Source organism: Arachis ipaensis, chromosome B1 (genome assembly GCF_059453495.1).
Source record: "Arachis ipaensis isolate K30076 ecotype BB chromosome B1, ASM5945349v1, whole genome shotgun sequence".
NCBI lineage: Eukaryota > Viridiplantae > Streptophyta > Magnoliopsida > Fabales > Fabaceae > Arachis > Arachis ipaensis.
Genome location: NC_142436.1, coordinates 20,306,123 through 20,312,122, shown reverse-complemented (window position 1 = coordinate 20,312,122; position 6,000 = coordinate 20,306,123).

The window sequence follows — 6,000 nt, the reverse complement described above, 5'->3', positions numbered from 1 at the left end:
TTGTTTCTATATTTTTCTTTGGTTTTTAGTTTTGGAATTTGAACTCGAGATTTATTTTGTATTTGAGTAATAGTTTTTTAATGTATAAAACAATTATAGTAAATTATATATCTCACTAATTATTGTTTGATTTGTCTTGTAATAAAAATTGCATACGATATTTGTAGGTTTGGTAATAAAAAAGGATTGAAAATTTATATTGTGTAGCAATGAAGATCAAGTAACGAAAAGAAATTTTTTTTTTTTTAATTTAACAAGGCTTTCGCCACGCTTTTAAAGCGTGGCTGTATATTTTGCTATGGAGCGTGGCCGTATCTCTACCTATCGCCACGCTTTTAAAGCGTGGCCGTATCTCCACCTATCGCCACGCTTTAAAAGCGTGGCCGTATCTCCACCTATCGCCACGCTTTAAAAGCGTGGCCATATTTCCCACCTACAGCCACGCTTTTCCAAGTGGCAATTTGTAAAAAAGCGTGGCAAACAAAAAGCGTGGCAATAGGCTGCAAAAAACGTGGCGATAGAGCAACCGCCACCCTTTGATAGGTCACCCTTTCAAAAGCGTGGCGGTAGTTCAAAAAGCGTGGCGAAAAGCTATCGCCACGCTTTTTTCAGCTTTTTGCCACGCTTTAAAAGTGTGGCAAAAGACGTGTTTTCTTGTAGTGTGAAGATTGAATCTTAATTCCACTTACTTAGCCTTTACTTAAAGTAAAGAAAAGTCAAGTGACTAATTAGTTTGATCTTCAAATCCTAGTTAAACCCTAAGGAAAGATTGGGATTATTGAAGTTCAATTCAATTAGCAAAGATAACAATTATCAATCATGTTGAGTTTGATAACTCCTGAGTTACTGATTTCTTAACCAAAACCAAAAGGAGAAAAATAAATCTACTGGAATAAAAATGTCTTCAGATTGGAAGCAACAGTAATATAAATAAAAGAAAGCAATAATAAACTGAAATACCTCAAATAACATTAATTCAGAGAATAATCTGTAACATAGAAGAATTCATAAACTAAATTGAGAAGATAAATAAAAGGAATATTGAACCTGATGAAAAGATAATTCTGAAAGCAAAAGAAATCCTAAATCTAAATCCTAATCCTAAAGAGAGAGGAGAGAACCTCCCTCAAAACTAAATCTAAATCATGAAAAGTAACTAATTGGAGACTATCTTCTGAATGGATGCATTCCCCCACTTTATAACCTCTGATCTGTGCCATCTGGACTTAGATTTGGGTCAAAAAGGGCTTCAGAAATTGTTGGGAGCGTTTTCTGTACTTTCTGGTGTGTGGCCTCTGTCACGCGTCCGCGTGGGTCACGCGGTAGCGTCATTTGGAGTTTTCCTTGCCACGCGGTCACTTCAGTCAGGCGTCCGCATCATATGCGTTTCGCTCAAGGCGCGCGGTCGCGTCAATCACGCGGTCGCGTCACTGTTATTTCGCGTTGGCACGCGGCCGCGTTGTCCATGCGATCGCGTCACTACCAGTTTCTTCAAAAACTCCATTTTGTGCTTTCCTTCGATTTTTGTATGTTTCCTTTCCATCCTTTAAGTCATTCCTGCCTTAGAAGATCTGAAACTACTCAACACACGAATCACGGCATCGAATGGAAATAAAGGGTAATTGAAATAATTACTTTTAAAGCATAGAAAACATGTTTTTCACATTCATCACATAATAAGGAAGGAAAAGTAAAACCATGCAATTTATATGAATAAGTGAGTGAAGGATTGAATAAATCACTTAAATTAGGCACAGAATATATCATAAAATATGGGTTTATCACACGCGTCGCCATGAAAGTCTCCAAATCACGCGCACACGTGAGCCATGCATGCGCGTCGCTCCTCGCTGGTTGTCTCCTTTATTTCTTGTGTTCCTTCCATCTTTGCAAGCTTTCTCTCCATCCTCTAAGCCATTCCTGCCCTATACAGCCTGAAAACACTTAACGCACAGATCACGGCATCAAATGGTATAAAGGGGAATTAAAATACATAATTTAAAGGCTTAGGAAGGAAGTTTTCAACCATAAAACAAAATTGGGAAGGAATTGTAAAATCTTGCAAATTGTATGAATAAGTGTGCAAAGACTTGATAAAAACCACTCAATTGAGCACAAGATAAACCATAAAATAGTGGCTTATCAACAACCCTTGATGAGATGAGAGCTGATCTGTGCTCTCAGCAGCAGGAGATTCATCAGCTGAGATAGGATTACAGCCGTCTGAGAGGACCTTACGGAGCTCAGCCTGAGGAGAGAGATCCCCACTAGGGAGATTGAATTGGCTCAGTTCCTTTTCATTTTCCTTTTTATTTTGCTATTTTTATGATTAGGTTCCTATTTTCTGCTATTTTTGTTATTGCATGATCAACTTTTATTTCAATTCCTAGGTTCTAGTTTAATTTATCGTTTATTTTATTATTTAATTTTTATTTTGAAAGGGTGTCTCATGTATTGCTCACTGAGCTTGAAATCAAAAGAAACGAAAGAAGAAAAATATGTAATGCATGAGTAAAAGAGTTTATGAAAGAAGGTAGTCTCATTTAATCAAATGTAGTGGTATTCTCTGTGATTCTGAATGTATGACATGAATCGTGCATTTTTGAATTTGAATCAAGGAATGTTGATGTATAAGGAAAAGGAATTTAGAGAACTATTATGAATTTTCTGAAATTAGTGAAAGTTGATCCTTGAAGCAAAAGAAACAGCAAAGAAAAAAATAAGAGCAAGGTCCAAGGCTCTGAGCATCAATGACTAGGGAGGTCTGACATGATTAAAAGCTCAAAGAGTTGTTTCGCTAGTCATATGCTTGTGGTATTCTTGTTTCAAGCAATCCTTGAGACAAAATATTTAGAGTCGAGAATAAATGCATTTAGCAGAGTATGCCAAAGGCTTTGAGCACCACTGTCTGGGAGTAGCTGAAGGAAAAATCAGAACTTAAAGAGAGTTCCCCAGTTAAGTTCTTGTGGTATTCTTGTGTCAATTAACCCTTAAGACAAAACATTTAAAGTCACGACTAGGCTCAAGGTGCAAAGCACCAATTACTTGAGAATTAAAGAATATCTGCTATGTTCAAGGATTAAACCTAAATATAAAGATCAGAGACTTCATAATATGATCCGGATTCTAATTTCGAATGACAGTGACATTCCTCTGATTCAAAGGAGAGTGAGATGCCAAAACTGTTCAGAATTACAAGAGATAAACCCCACTTCAAGAAGAGACATCAGCATAACTGAACTCTCACTTCTCATGCAAAATCACATCTTAATCATGTACAAATTTTGGTTGCTTGAGGACAAGCAACAATTCAAGTTTGGTGTTATGATGCGTGAGCATTTTCTCTACCTTTTCCTAGTGAATTTGCACTTGAATTATTAAGTTTAATCAAGATTTGATGTATTTTAGCCACTATGGATACTACTTTGAGTTGTATACAATTCTGATAATTTTAGGTAGCATTTTGGACGAATCTGACAAGAGTTGGAGTCAAAGACAGAGAAGGGAGGACTTGCTGCCACCTCCATGCCGAACTTGATCCTTGCAAAGTTTGGCGTGGGCATAAAGAGTTCCAAGAATTAACGTTGCCTCCCCCACGCCGAACTTAAAGTTCTTCAAGTTTGACGCCAGCATCAACCCCTTCAAGGGAATACACGCATAATCTCCACACCAAACTTGAAGCACCTCAAGTTCGGCGCCAATATGACAATTCCAAGGAGAAATCGTACTGCCTCCTCCACGCCAAACTTGAAGTTTTTCAAGTTCGGCGCCAGCCTTAAGTGCAAGAGTGGTCCCCATGTACGTCCAAAGGCTGTACGAATCAACTAATTAAGTTTTGATTTAAACTTTTATTAGTTTTAGAATTAGGAAAATATATTATTTTAGTTTTTGGAAATATATTTTACATTAATTAGGATTAGATATAAAAAGGAAAAGAATCAGCCCTTTGGGCTCTTCTCTTCTCTTCTACCTCATTCCGCAATTGACAGTTTTTCAGAATCCTAGTTTTCTCTCTGAATCATGAGCAACTAAACCTCTACTGTTAAGGTTAGGAGCTTTTTCTATTGTATGAATTGATACTATTATTTTTCTATTTTAATTCATGTATTGATTTCTATTTCAAGAATTGTTTTCATTCTTTATCTTATAAATCTGAGTGGAACGAAAGTATGACCCTTGTTCTAATTGAGTTCCCGTATAACTTGGAAAAGCTCTTTACTTGAACAACAGCTTGAAAACAATTTCTCCTAAATTTCTAATTATCTGGACTTAACGGGATATGTGACATATAATCCTCTTATATTTGGGTAATTAGGGTTTCTGTGGCATATAAACTAGAATTGAACTTCACCCTCTAATTGGAATTAAGTGACCAAGGAATTAGCGGTTGATGAAGGTTAGAAGAGACTAAAAAGATCTAAGGAATTAGGGTTTAGTCATATATAGTTTGCAATGAATTAAATCTTGCATGATTAAAATAGTTAGTAAGAAAAGTCAATCCGGAAAATAGATATCTCTGAAGCCTTAACTTTTCTCCATATATCACAACTTGTTTACTGCTTGCTTTTCTGATGTTCTGAATTTACTGTTAATGCTTTTGAACTCTCAAAACACCATTTTCTGTTTGTCTGACTAAGCCAATCACTCAATCATTATTCCTTGATCCATCAATCCTCGTGGGATCGACCCTCACTCACCTGAGGTATTACTTGGTACGATCCGGTGCACTTGCCAGTTAGTTTGTGGTTATAAATTCCGCACCAAGCGGATACACATTCGGTGAGGGTTCGATTGCTTAATTGCATGTTTTCACCGGTTACTATCTCTTCTCTTGCAAATTTAAAATTCTTTTCAATAACTCAACTCAATTGTAGATTTGATTTGATTGTGATTAGTTTAGCCCTAATATTCATATATGTATTCTTGGAAGTTGATTTATTTTAACCAAGTAGTTGCATGTATTTAAATAGATTGCATTTAGATAAAGTGCATATAGATAGTTCGCATTGAATAAATGTTGATACCCCTTGTCTCTTTCTTGAGTTTAGCATGAGGACATGCTTAGTTTAAGTGTGGGGAGATTTGATAAACCCCAATTTTGTGGTTTATCTTGTGTTAAATTTAGGGGATTTTATCAACTTATCTCGCATTTAATCAATGAAATAGCATGGTTTTGTAATTCTCCTTAATTTGTGCTTAAGAGTGAAAACATGCTTTTTAGTCCTTAAAATCGCTAAATTTAATTCACTTTAATTCCATTCGATACCTTGATATATTTGTTAAGTGATTTTAGGCTTATGAGGCAAGGATTGGATGAAAAAAGTGAAGAGAAAAGCATGCAAAGTAGAGAATTCATGAAGAAATGAGGATTTGCTGAATTCAAGGCCACGCGTACGCGTCACCCACGCGTACGTGTGAGAGGAAATTTCGCCAAGCGACGCGTACGCGTGACAAGCAGCACGTGACCTTATTAAAGGCAACACGCTGGGAGCGATTTTTGAGCCATCCAGGCCCAAATCCAACTCATTTCTTAAGCTATTTGATGCAAAATTCAAGAGGGAACAAGGGGGAGTAATTAGATTAGTTTAGTAACATGTTGTAGGGTAGTTTTCTAGAGAGAGAAGCTCCCTCTTCTCTCTAGAATTTGCGTCCTTAGTTTAATTTCCTTCTAGATTTAGGTTTTGATTCTTGTTTTGATCTATTTTTCTTGCTTTTTATTATTCTAGCACTTTGATTCTCTTAGTTTCTCTTGTTATTTCCTTTATTTTACCAATTTTTATGTTATATAAACTCTTGTTAATTTCACTTTTCTATAATGCAATTTTATGTTTTATATTCTTTTAATGCTTAATTGAGTTATTGTTATTATTTTCTTGCATTGGGTAGTTTTAGATTTTATATTTCTTGTAATTTTACTATGCTTTTCTTTTATACCTTCCAAGTGTTTGACAAAATGTTGGCTTAGGTTAGAGTAGAATTTTGAGCATTCTTGACTTGGAA